Raw genomic sequence first — 15,275 nt, forward strand, 5'->3', positions numbered from 1 at the left:
CCGACGGGCCTCCAAACCCCTAAATTTCGCATCCTTAATTCAATTAAAAGCTCGTAATCATCATTGACCGTAACGATAATCAATAATATACAATCATTTTGCATTATAACAGCCTATAATCAACGAAATAATCCCGTAATACTCGCCAGAAAATCGGCCTCCCTAATTAACGCGAATTAACGAATATTTGTTTCAATTGTTAGTATAAATAGGACCCAAGAAATAGTCTAAACCCGTACCAACCATCAATTTCATCTAATATACTCTCTTTGATCTCGATTTAGCTCGTTAAAACACGTTTTTCGGCCACCAGCAGTTCGTCGTCTACCCGAAGCTATATGTATTTTATTAGTCGTGAAACATCTAACAAAACCCTTAATATTAATTAAACAAACATAGAACGGATTGAAGGAATGGAAACATAGGGTTTGGTTAGGAAGATGATGAACAAGAACAAGCATTTATATTATTTTTGTTTCTGGGATATTATCAAAACAAACAATTGGTCTAGTTGTTAGTCTCTTGGTTTTCTAAACAACTTACCCGGGTTCGAACCCGGGTCATTTCATTGAATTTTTGTTATTTTTCTTAAAATCATTTTCTTATATATTATTAGTCAAATAAATTATTTAAAAATCATAATAATCAAATAAAATTATTTTTAAACTAAATGAAAATCTTATAAATTAGATATAAATTATATCTCACAATTTTCACTTAAAACAAAACCGAACTTCCACTCTCGTAAAACGTTAATTAAAAATCATCAATCGTAACGTTTAAAATGTTCAAACTCGTTTCGTTAAAACTTCAAATAAATTTCTAAACTTTAATTCATTAATGTTAGTTTCAATAAACTTCAATTCGTTAATATTAGTTCGTTAACTTTAATTTGTTAATTCATTTGTTAAACTTTAACTTGCCCGCTTCTAATTCATTTCGGTAGTGTAAATTCATTAAACTTTAATTCGTTAGTTTATAATTCACTAAGCTGATAAAGATAGATTTATAATTCGTTAGCCTTAAACCGTCAAATTTAATTTGTGCATCATATTTCCCTATATTAATATCAAATTATTAAACTCAATAATATTAAAATAATATAAATTGTTAAGATCCATAAAACTTAGAAAATATTATAACATAAAATACCTTTCGTTAAGATCTTTTCGTTAGTAATCTTTTTCAAAACAATATTATATCCAAGTGCCTTAAAATCCCATAAAATATACGCAATATCCCGTTAATCAAATATTTATAACCTTTTCAATCCCGATAGTTAGATTTTGTTTTGTTTTAATCATAGTTCAAGAAGTTCAATCGTTTCGAGTTCTTTAACGCACTTTCGGTTGCTTCGGTCTCGTTATCATGTTTTCGGCTTATATTGCAAGTTTAGCTTCGATTTTTCAAGGTGAGTTTCTCACAACCACTTTTTAAAGGTTTTCATATTTTGTGGTAGCATATGTATCTTATTACAAATTCAATGTATTACGATTTCGCTTACAAACTACAATTCACTATATAGACATATGTGTTACTTGATTACTTGCTCGAATGTACTTGCACGTGGTAGCCTCAATAAGTATGATCATACGCCCCCCTTTGCACTCAGGTCCCTTTGTATCGAGTGGAAAAGGGCCTCATTATCCGAGTACGTTGGTTGTTACCAACTGGAAAGGACCTTACTTGCGCGATTACCCGAGTACGTTGGTTGATACCGACTGGAAAGGAATTTACTTGCTCGTTATCACTTGTCCATGAATTGTATGATTTTTACGTATTATATCAAACTTTGGAAATCTCACCAGCTATGTTCGTGGCTGACTTTATTTTATACATATGTTACAGGTGTAAAGATACGAGGATGAAAGTTAGAAGACACATAGCATGCCTATAGGATATTCAAAGAACAACTTATCATTTATTTATTTATTGTTTCAAGTTGTATTATTTGATAAACTTGTGTTACATGATAATTTAAATGAAATAATGTTATTATGGTCACCTAATAGTGGCACGTGTGTTTGAGCAATCTGTACATCACACTTAGGCGTTTCCGCTTTAGCCGGGGTGTTACAGAAGAGAAGGAAAAAGAACAAGAAGCTCAGGTTATTGTTACACCATTTATTCAAGAAATGATTGTTGATCCGCAAGAACAAGTTGTTGATTTAAGAAAAGACGAAAGTGTTTTGAAAACTCCACAAGTCACACCACAACCACAACCACAACAACAAAAGGCAACACCTCAACAACAATTTCAGTCAAGCATGCCTTTTGGTAGTCTTCCAGATGTTGATTTCAATATGTTTGAATACGTTCCGACTATCAAAGATTTTGAAGAGTTGAAGAAGACTATTGAAACTCAGAAGGCTATTTTGAAAGTGTTACCTTGGAGAATGACTGGTTGAGGAATGAGAATGCCAAGCAACAATGAAAGCTTGAGGAAAGTGAAACAAGAAGGAGAATTTAAGCTGATACGATCAATCAATATATAAAATATTTTCTGGTTGTTAAAGAAAATTTTGAGATTGATTTTGCAAAGGAGTGTGAAAGTGTTGAAGATAAATTAGCTCAAAATTTTGTTTAATGAGCTTCTACTTGAGAAGATATTGCATTTAAAACTGTGTTTGATACAGATCAGAAGGAGGTTAATAAGGCGAAAGCTGAAACTAAAGGTAAAGGAAAAGTAGTTGAAGAGGACCCTATTATCCTTTCTGATGATGTTGTAATGCCTGATGTTGTATGATGTTGTTGGAACTTCCAAATCTATTGAAGAACCTGTGGTTGAAAAAATCACAGAGGAAAAAGTAACGGAGGAGGAAGAGAAAGAAGATGAAGAGAAGGTTGGTTATGAAGATTCTCCTACTCATGATGATGATGATCCTAATGAAGGTGGTGGTACTAGTATACTTGTTGGTTCTAAATCAACTCAAGAAGTGTTAGAAACTCAACTAGAACAACAAGAAGAACCTGAACAACAACAACAACAACAAACAGAGGGAATTAGGGATGAAAATGTTGATGAAATGGATGTATTGGATGTTGATCTTATTTCAAGTCATCCTCCCGTAACATTTATATTTAAAGACACAAGATATGAACTTGAAGACAGAGAGATAAAAGTTGATTGAGCTGAGTTAGCCAGAATATTTGATGTTACTGAGGGAGAATTCAATTTTGATTTTGAGACTTTATCGGTGGTTGATCAAGTTTGTGATGACATGCAAGAGAATGTTGTGTTAGAGGATGTTTCAGAAAAAGATCAATTTCGAATCAATATAATCAAGACTTTCCTGAGTTTGATGAAGAAATCGAGATGTTAAGTCCGGAGTTTGAGAAAGAGGATGCTCCTTTTGTTTTTGAAGAGGAGATTAATAGTGAGAAAGAAGAATGGTTCAAAAGAAACAAGGTGGAGTCGGTGAAGCAATTCCTTATACCGTTGAATTATTATAAGAAGATGAAGGAAGTTGATTTGTGAGAATGTATCAGTATTGCTTATTTGAAGAAGGTAAGGATGATTGCTTTCAGAAGAGATTATGGGGAGCAATACTTTAATAGCCTTATAGAACTCAAATCATTGCCTTGGATTGATGTGATGAAATTATGCAAGATGAATTTACTTTATGCACCAAAGAAGGGGTTGATTTATGAGATGCGGGATTTCATTGTCAAACAATCTAAAGGAGGTTTTAAGAAGTGGAGTCCACAACAACCAACACTCCGAATTTCAAAGACAGAGATGGATCCATATACGAATGATTATGTCAGAACTAGTGAAAATTATACCTGTTTATCCGATGGAACAAGATTTTCAAGTGTATTTCCAATGGTGGTATTATGATAGGAGAACTAGTGAAGCGGTCATAGTGATGGGGGAGAAGTGGATACTGTCAATGTAATAGATCGCATGTGGTTGGTGAATTGTTCTGAGAACGACATAGAGGTTTTACACGTGAACTAGATTCAGATACATGAAGAGAAGAATACGGATCAAGCACAACAGTATCAATGTTTAGTTAATGTGTGCTATTTGTATGAAATTTATTCTGGAAGGATGTGGGAGAGTAAGTGGAGAAACTTGGCTTCTAAACAAGAACAAGAGAAAGCTGAGCTCAAGGAACAACATGACGACACAACTAAGAGAGTTTCATGGTCAAAATATCAATTCAAGAAAGGCGTAAGACCTGCACACAAGCTAGTAGAAAAGTCGAAGGCCAAGTCATTTGAAGAATTTCAGAAAGCTTATTGTAAAAATTGCCTTGATGATTGAATTTAAGAGTTTGAAGATTTAAAGATTTTTGAAGACCAAGACTAAGCAACATCCAAGTGGGAGTTTGTTAATGCATAATGTCCATTTCTTAGGTCTTGTATGTATTGGATAGCGGTTTGGTTTGGAATGTATGTAATGTAGAACGTATAAGGTTATACGTTGTATACCTTGTACGGCTAATAACATATACACCGTATAAGTTACCCAGTGTATAAGTCATATAACTTGCCTATAAATAGGTATCTAGTCTTATGCGTTTAGAACAAGAGGACCAGAGAGTATTTATGTTGTAATTTGACATATTCACTTTGTTCTTGGCTGCTATTGAGTAATATAAAGAAGTTAAAGAGATCTTGTTGTGTTTTTCACCTTTGTTATGGATTCCGCATATAACATTGGAGAGTATATATCATCATATTCGTTCGTACACGTCTATCCTACGTTCCTACAGGCTTCTGCATAATCTAATCAACTACACTAAACTAAAAGGCTTTATCTGAAATCAAACTCCCCAAAAGATAAAGAAAAACTCAACGTGCTGCTCAGATCACTTCAACAGCTACTCAGATCTCTACAAGACAAAAGAAGGCTAACTAAAGAAGAAGAAGAAGAAGAACTGTAAGCCAACTAAATAATAAAGTTAGTCAAAGTCAAAAGTTATCAAGTGGAGCAAACTCAAAAATAGCTACTTTGTAACTTTGGACTTTGATACTGGCATATCAAAAAGGATAGATATGTACGATGTGCCCATGTTGGATGAAGATGTGCTAAGGATGTTGATAGACTTTACATTGCGGATAGAAGAAGATGATAGTCTGGGTGTTGAATTTATGCAGTTTAACAAAGAATCAGCCAAAAGAAGACTATCAAGATAATACAATGGAGTTATATAAATAATTGATTTTGGCATCATCAGTTCAGAGGGAGATTGTTGAGCCTAGCAAAGAACTTATGGCTAGAAACCAAACAATTGATTACATAAACATCAGTTGTTCTCCATTATGGTTTTTGTCAAACCTCTACACCAAACATCTGATTAAATAAGCTGATGATATGAAAGAAATGAAAACATAACAACTACTCAAGAAAATTGTTAGAAGATCCAAACAACTGAACACTAACAACTGATGGCACAAACATTAGTTGTTTCAACAAAGATCAGTAGTTATCATAGGATTCTTTTATAGACAGATGTTTGTGTTAGTTCATTAGTAGTTTGTAACTAATTTGGTTAGATGTCGCTTTCGCCTTTTGCTCATTAGTGGTTTTGCACATGTATAAAATGAAGAAGATAGTCACCTCTTCATTAACACTTTTACACATCACAAATTCACCTGATCAGAGTACTATTGTACTGAATATCAGCGAATGATGAGCTAAGGTTGAGAGGATGCATTAGATTGTTATCATTCGATTATAACTAATACAAAGTTGTTCTTTCATATGAAAACTCAAAAATAGCTTTATGATTTTCACTGCTTCTTTACTTTGATAATTTACTTTGATAATACTAATCATAACTCAAATATGAATTCATTCAATGTGGTACTAATCCATGCAAAGGATTAGATCAGCTGTTTACTATTTCATTGATGTGATTGTGTTCATTAGTTTAATGTCGTTTGTAATTTTTTTTCACTAACATAGCTTGAATTTGAACCTACATCCCAACACTCCTTAATCATGTTAATGATTTTAGTATGGGTATATCCGATTGTTGAACAAACTATCATTTCTACTGTTCCGTAAAGACCAAAATGTTATCGTAAACACCGCTTGGGTTGCCCTTCTGTTTTTTCTTTATCAACACATTGATTCTTCCCGAAATCCAGAATTCCTCTAACAACATGTACATTTAGTGGAATTGGAATTTCCAGAATTCCTCTAAAATTTAAAAAGTCAATATAAAAATATATTTAACGTTTTAACAATCCCAAATCCCTTATAAACTTTAGAATATTTATTTTAGTTGTAACTTTAAAATTAGGACTTATCATAGAGGGTCCTAATGGAATTAACTAACTTGTTCACTTTAACCGTCTTCTCGTTACCGTTTACCTTATCTCTAAGGTGAGTAATCATATCCCCTTTTTCCTATTTTTATTTTGGGGACATTATGCGTACTAAGCTATTTACTATTATATATTATTTCATTCAAACGCAATTTCCTTATTTGCGTTGTTGTGATATTGCTGGATAATTGTTGATTGCTATATGAATTATGTGTTTACTGCTTTTATGTTTGGTTGGTATCTCCTCCTCATCCTCATCCTCATTAAATGATCATACGCAGTCCGAGTAGACATGCCCGAATCTAGTGGCATGTTCGAAAAGACACATTTTTTTATTGGTTGCGAACTTATTTGAGTAACATGTCCGAACCTAGTTCATGTTGAAAAGAGACATCAATTTGTTTAATGTTAATTAATTCTATTCACTAATGCAAGGAACTATTTTATTTCCCACCTTTATTATTACACCAAATTGTGAATTACCTGATCAACATGTGTTGCTTACAAAATATTTTTACGTATATTGTAGGTTGTTATTTCACATGATTTGAAGGGGAGAACATAGATTGGACTTTAGGATAATTAATAAAATTAAAACAATTGTTGTAATTTAGTTTGTTTTAAATTCTTTGTGAATTTTGATATGAATGAAATAAATTAGATATTGGCACTTGAATTATTTTAGTGTCATTGAGCTATGAAACAAATATTGTCGCGTTCCGGCATGTTCTGCCATTAGGTTGGAGTGTGATGGATAAGTCAGAGCCGAAGTCTATAAGATATGTGGTTAGACGTAACGACCTAATAGCATGCTTAGGCTCCCTATACATGTACATATACATGCACCCTATTTGTTTAAATTATTTGTTCATAGCTTAAATCGTATTTAAATATTTTTATTCATAGCATTGTACACGAAAAGCACACACAACTTCGAGGTTTTGCCTCGCTCTCAAAATTATTTTCAAATTCTTGATTTATTAATTTAATTTGGTAAATTCCTTAAAAACTCCAAAAATTTAATTTTTACTCCCTTCTCCTTGAGGATGATTCGTGTGATGGATATGTAGTAATTGGAAGGGGGACACAATTGTTCTCCGAACCCTTGACACCAAGGCATGCGAGCTTAAGGAAATGCAATGCGTATAAATCTCAATCAACCGCGAGAAATGGTTGCTTTCTTGGAGGGTTCGACAAGGGTGTGAAACCTATTAGGCCAAAGCATATCACACCAAACGTCTACGAATCTACTAATCCCATTGTATCTAGCGTGGTCATGTGGCAATCATATTCCTTAATTACAACCAAATTCACGGTGATATGTGGCTAAAATCGGTGCTTCCCTATGATGTTTTAGCTAAATGAATGGGTGGGAAAAGCCATGATGGTTCATGGATACCCCAACCGTTCGCATCAACGCCCCATATCTTGATTTTAATCGATTTTCGATCATTTTGTTGATATAAATCCATGGTGATACATGGATAATTCAACAACTAAGTTTTTATTATTGATTTTATTTATGGATATAAAGGTTGTTTTCTCATTTTGAAAAAAGGAACCATGGTGATTCGTGAACTACTAAATCGCTATTTGTACCATATTATTAAATGCTCTTTCATTTAAAGTTAATGTCACGAATGATTAAACTCTTCAACCTCAAATTTATTAAAGAGTTATTTAATTTTTGTTTTCGTGTGTCAATTTTTCTGTTACACAAAAACTTATACATTTACATCAATTACCCGAAGCTTATGAAATTTTACACATTTTGTCCCCGCGGCATTTCTTCTCATCTTCTCAACCGTTGCCTTAGTATATCATTCCGCATCGCCAAGGGAATTGCGGAAGCTCATCTAACCATCATTTCCCAACTTCAAACCATGAATGCTATCACACCACAACCTAAGGCGGCAATTCCGAGACGTGATCCGGTTGCTCACAGCTCGAAGATACTATCATAATATAAATGTGACAATATCTATTTAATTATTTTATTTCAAATGTACACACAATATCCAAATATAACAAAACAATTCAAATAAATATATATAAAAAATTTAAATTCATGTTTGTCTTCATTAAAACCCTAAGGTCTTTCTAAGTGTCCATAATTCAACTTCAATTTAATAGCAACTTGCATATGCATAGAAAACAGAGTTTGTCAACAATACATGTTGAGTGAGTTTATCACCAGTTTTGCAATAAAATAATGCTATTATAATAAATAAAAGAAATAAGCAAAACGTGATAATTACGGTAAATGAATCAAACCATGAACAAATAAGTTGTCAATTAAACCATTGCCAAGCGAATCGGGCGTCGGTAAATCAACCATAAGAAAATAATAATAAGACTGTAACAAAGCGAATCGGGCGTTGGATAATAACAATGAGAACCCTATACAAGGGGATATGTGGGACCTCTCAATGTGCACATAAATAAGTAAGCACATAACAAGTATATTTGACTAATCACACACAATTAAACATTTGCTATTGTTGATATATATATATACATATATATATATATAATATGATATACGCATATGTCACCAAAAAGTTTTAGAAAACTAAGTAAAATAGGGGAATGATAAAACTCACCTTAGATTAATAACAAGCGAATACAAAAATGAATAAGCGAGTTAACGAATAAGAGAGTCGTCCATACACGTCAAACGATATAAACAAATTAGAATCTAAAACTATGAGATATGATAATATAAGGAAAAACAAACTCGTTGCCACTGGAATCAATCCAAACAGAAGATTAGAATTCAAGTTATGTTTGTTCGTAGTTTTAAGCTAGCTGGTACTGACCAGAATCCGAACAGCGAGTCGGAAGTCGAATTTTCGTCAATAGCCTTAAAATTTTGTTACAAGATTAAAGTCTTCTAGACCGAACGTTGAATCTGACCAAAAGTATGAGAAAACGTTAAGTCAAACTAGTTGACTATTTTGCCCTTTAACGAGTTTTAAACGATTTGACCAGTCAGCATCCTTCAACCACCAAAATTGATTGAAGTTTATTGACTAGGGAATGTATATGAATGATTTTACAGTTTACAACTTACCCAGAAAGTGAAAGAATCAAGAGGAACGAAGAGTCAAAGGTCCATACGTATGCAAAGTCAATTTTCAAAGCTTGTATCTTCAACCATAATGCGAAACTGAAGAGAAACCAAGGGTATATGATAGGTGATGGCTGAGGGAGGATTATTTAGGGTTTAGGTAAAGTTTATGGCAGAGATTAGATGATTTGTTTATATAAAAAACACTAAAATGAACTATTTAAGTTTAATTTACTCGTTTAGGAAACCAAATATGTATTTAATAACTAAATCAATGAAATAAGATGTAGATTTCATTCTTGATCAAGGGGTTATGTATATGGACATGCATTTAAGTTATATTAGTTTTCTTGGACCTTAATTCACTCTATTTATGCCTAAAGTAAGTGATTCGGATGCTAAAAACGAACTAGGAAAGAAAATAAGTTAAACGATATGTGCAGCTAGCCCAATGCGCCGCGCGATTGTGAAGGTGTGGCTGACCACGTGGCACTCCGGGCATCTTAGGGTGGGAATTTCATTTTTGTCAATATAGGTCCTTGTAGTTTGAGAATTGGACAATTAATGAATCTTTTATGATTAAATTAAGAAACGAACTACTTTAACAAACATAAAGGGTATAAGGTGAACATTAGAACTTAAATACTTATAAACATTTGATTTTGATTAATAATAATTATCTAAAATATTTCAGGTCGGGTTAATTGTAAACGAATACGGATTTGGAAAATCCGAATTGTTACAGCCTCCCCAACTTTAGGGAATTTCGTCCCGAAATTAAGGAAAACTAAACATAATCGTTTTTGAAAACAATTAACTTTTAATAAAAATATCATAACATAGAACTTCTAATAACCAAAGTAACACTCCAAATGACAATCTAATAAGGGTACTTATATATAGGATGTATCAGCGGCATATCCACCATAACCTTATCATCTTATCATTTGTACCATTACCCAAGCTACCTCAGGTTCTAAATCATGACACATGTACGTATTATGATTTCCAATCGAGGACTTTGGTAATTACGTGTCGACCCATAATTACTTAGATCGTCGGATGATCCGCATAATCCATTCCATCATGTGGGTTACAAAAAATTGAGAACAAAATTTTAAGAGAAAGCAAACATTTTGATTATTTATGTATAAATTCAAAAGATAATCATTAAATATTCGAGTTTGATTAATAAAACAATGTAAGTTCTAAAATATATTTTGCTTACAAAAGAAAATAGATTTTTGAAGATTGAAAGGAAACGGATTTCTTGAAACAGATATTATCATGAATTGTGATAGTTGAGAATAAGGAATTGAGATAGAAGTACAAAATTCTAATAAGTTTACTTTGACGAAATGAACTTTATTCAAGAGATGAAATACCCAAAAATTTAATTTGTAACAAATCTTAAAACAGTTAACATGTGGAATCTTTAAAGATTGAAATCATTAGGAATAATTTTTTTTTAAAATCAAGAGTATAAGTTTAAAAATAGTTAACGAAAATTTTGATGAGTCGAGTTTGGTTAACTTGAGAACTTATAATAAAATTAAAGAGAAGTTAATATAAAGTTATAGCTTTTCAATTTATGATTTTGAGATGAGATTAATTCAATTTTATATTAAAATATTATAATAATTGGGAAATAATAATTTAAATATTAATGAAAATGCGAAAATGTACATATTCAAATAAACCATTAATAGATTAAATAGGGAAACGTATATTCCAGAATCACTGAGATAGTCCTATTTCAAATTAAATCTTTGAAATTTAGATAAAATATAATGTGAGTAGTTGAAGATATTAAATTAGATTTAAATTTGGAAATTCGTAGATTCTTTCTTTTTCACAAAAACGTTATAACTATTAGGAAATAAGTAAATTGAATTATTGATGATTTATAATGGAAATTCAAGTGAATAAAAAATTTTAATTTAATTGTGATAACAAAAATAAGATGTGAAGCATATAAAAATAAGATAAATGCGAGGCTAGAAATGCATAAACCACTATGACTATTCTAACAACTGTGAATTTATCATTAAAATGTTCAAAATTTTCAAGGTGTATCAAAAATCAAAGTAGGGGGTTGAAATATTTACGAACCAACGTTTAGTTTTCAAATAACAAACTTAATCAATAAATAAAGTGAGTGATGGGTTTTAATGGAGATTTATCAAAAGTCAATTTTAATGGTAAAAATTTAATTAATAGAAGATTTAATTTAATAATGAAAATTAAATTTGAATGATGAAAAATTTAGTTTAATATCAATCAAATTTACAATATTTGATTTTTTAGTAATAAAGACTTATCAAATGGAAAGTAAGTGGTGAGAAGTAACATGAGGAAAAATAAGAGGTAATAAAATATTTATAGTTTAAAATTGAGGGTACGGATTTAAATGCACTTTGTAGTTTTATAGTTTAAATAAATAAATGAGAGTAGATATTTTAAATAATATTATGACAGATATAGTTAGTATAAGATTTCTTATTCGAGTTATTTTAGTCAATTCATTTCCACAACTTAGGTTCTAAATCATGACACATAATTGTACGTATTATGTGTCACAGCTCGAAGATAATGTCATAATATAAATGTCGGGGCGTGGTCCGATTGTTCACAGCTCGAAGACACTATCATAATATAAATGTGACAATATCTATTTAGTTATTTTATTTCAAATTTATACACAATATCCAAATATAACAAAAAATTCAAATATATATATATGTATATATATGTATATATATATATAACAAATTTAAATTCATGTTTGTCTTCATTAAATCCCAAAGGTCTTTCTAAGTGTCCATACTTCAACTTCAATTCAATAGCAACCTGCATATGCATAGAAAATTGAGTTTGTCAACAACACATGTTGATGAGTTTATCACCAGTTTTGCAATAAATAATGCTATTATAATAAATAAAAGTAATAAGGAAAACGTGATAAATGCGGTAAATGAATCAAACCATGAAAAAATATGTTGTCAGTTAAACAATTGCCAAGCAAATCGGGCGCCGGTAAATCAACAATGAGAAAATAATAATAAGACCGTTGCCAAGAGAATCGGGCGTTGGTCAATAATAATGAGAACCCTATACAAGGGGATATGAGGGACCTCTCTGAACATGAATGCACACATAAACAAGTAAGCACATAACAAGTATATTTGATTAATCACACACAATTACATGTTTGCTATTGTTGATATATATATATATATATAGTTGAGAAAACGTTAAGTCAAACTAGTTGACTATTTTGCCCTTTAACGAGTTTTGAACGTTTGACCAGTCATCTTTCAACCACCGAAATTGATTGAAGGTAATTTACTAGGGAATGTATATGAACGATTTTACAGTTTACAACTTTCCGGGAAAGTGAAAGAATCTAGAGGAACGAAGAGTCAAAGGTCCACACGTATGCAAAGTCAAACTTCAAAGCTTGTATCTTCAATCATATTGCGAAAACTGAAGAGAAACCAAGGGTATATGATAGGTGACGGCTGAGGGAGGAATATTTAGGGTTTAGGTAAAGTTGATTAGATTATTTTTCTATATAAAAAACATTAAAATGAACTAATTAAGGTTAATTTACATGTTTAGGAAACCGAATATGTATTTAATGACTAAATCAATGAAATAAGCTGTACATTTCGTCTTTGATCAAGGGGTTATGCATATGGACATGTATTTTAGTTATATTATTTCTCTTGGACCTTAATTCACTCGATTTATGCCTAAAATAAATGATTCGGATGCTAAAAACGAACTAGGTAAGAAAATAAGTTAAACAATTTGTGCAGCTAGCCCAATGCACCCGCGCGATGGTGAAGGTGTAGCTGACCACGCGGCGCTCCAGCCATCTTAGGGTGGGAATTTTACTTTTCTCAATATAGGTCCTTGTAGTTTGAGAATTGTACAATTAACGAAACTTTTATGATTAAATTAAGAAATGAACTACTTTAACAAACATAAAGGGTATAAGGTGCACATTAGGACTTAAATACTTCTAAACATTTGATTTTTGATTAACAATAATTATCTAAAATATTCCGGGTCGGGTTAATTGTAAACGAATACGGGTTTAGAAAATCCGAAATGTTACAAATGCCACCCCCGCACCTGCGGCTACCAACCCAGTTGCTTGTTCCTTCAAGCAATTCACTTAACGCAAACCCACCAGAATTCGCTAGAGCCGAGGATGCTACTTCTTTCCTCCATTTGTTTGAACATATGGGGAGTGTTTTTCTTCATTGTGGATGCCCGGAAGATAAGAAACCCACCTATGCCTCGAGTGTCTTTGGTTGGGCGCCCTTACTTGCTGGAATAGTGGAAAACACTCTCTAGGGGCGGAAGTTGCCATGGCCTTGCAATGGGACGACCTTAAGAAGCTCATGCTCAAGAAGTTTTGCCCAAAATATGAGCTCCAGAAGTTAGAAAAAGAGTTTTGGAAGTTGAATGTAAGGCCCCGCTTCCGGTAACCCTACTTTGGTGTTGGATTTACTCATATATCACATTACAAAACATTCATTCTTGTCTTGACATACAAATTGTCTTTTCATAAATAATTAATTAAAACAGTTATAACACTTCATCATGGATGCCACTCTTTTCAGTCCATGCCTTGTGTCCATCCTTAAGCCAGCTGCCTCAACCTATTTGCCTGCGTGCATACTAAAAGTCAGCTACGCTGAGTGAGTTCTAGTTAATCAATTAACATACAATACATTCATACCCTTAATCATACGCGTCCGGAGATACGTATTCATACCGTTACTCATACTCGTCTGAAGATACGTATTCATACCCTTACTCATACGCGTCCGAAGATACGTATTCATACCTTAGTTTTCTATTACCCCTTTCATATATACCATATATACATGCATACGTACTTACATACTTTCTTTCATAAACCCTATGGTTTACCATAGGCTATTCTATCTCTACCATCACAGATATTATTAGGGTCTGGTCCCTTCTGTCTCAGATATTATCAGGGTCTGGTCCCTTCTGTCTCAGATATTATCAGGGTCTGGTCCCTTCTGTCTAAGATATTATCAGGGTCTGGTCCCTTCTGTCTCAGATATTATTAGGGTCTGGTCCTTTTGTCTCCAATAACCATACCTGTCACGTCACTCGATCATACATTCATTTTCATTCGTGCATACTTTACATATCTTATCGTCATGCATATACGTATATGTACATATTCATTCATATAAGCATTCCATAATAACAATCAATACTTAGTCATACATATAACATACACATATCATACACTTACCACTTAAGTTAAGTGTATTAACAACTATCACAAAGGAGTATGCACACAGCCCCAAAAACATAACGGATAAAGGGGCTAGAAACTCACCTGAAGTCGGTTTCTCTCGTCGTTAATAGTAACGCCCTTCTTTAGCTGTGCACGGCTAACTGTATCACGCATTACGAGTGTCAAATATCCATCACTACTACTTCTTATATCTAAGTCAATGACACCCTCAAGTAACGGGGGTCCGGGGGCAGCGCCCCTGGTAGCGGGGTCTAGGGGCGGCAATCCCTAGCAGGGTCCAAGGGGCAGCGCCCCTGGCTGGGGTTGAGCTGCTAGGTCAGCTCGGAAAAATTTTATTTTCATTAACAATCCTTTAACCAAATTGCATCAGAAAATGAATTTTATAAAATTTTGCATGGAAGAATTTCGCTTCGCATGGGACTGTTTCGCTTCGCATGGAAGCGTTTCGCTTCGCATGAAACTATTTCGCTTTGGATGGAAGCGTTTCGCTTCGCATAAACTGTTTCGCTTCGCATGGGAGCGTTTCGCTTCGCATGGCTAAGCGAAGCGAAATGCCTGTTTCGCTTCTCTATGCTGAGCGAAGCGAAATGCCTTCTTTTCTTCTTTTTAACC

The sequence above is a fragment of the Bidens hawaiensis genome, unplaced genomic scaffold, assembly GCF_021521415.1.
Source record: "Bidens hawaiensis isolate Kalapana, Puna unplaced genomic scaffold, B.hawaiensis_p1.1 tig00016267_1, whole genome shotgun sequence".
Classification (NCBI taxonomy): Eukaryota; Viridiplantae; Streptophyta; class Magnoliopsida; order Asterales; family Asteraceae; genus Bidens; species Bidens hawaiensis.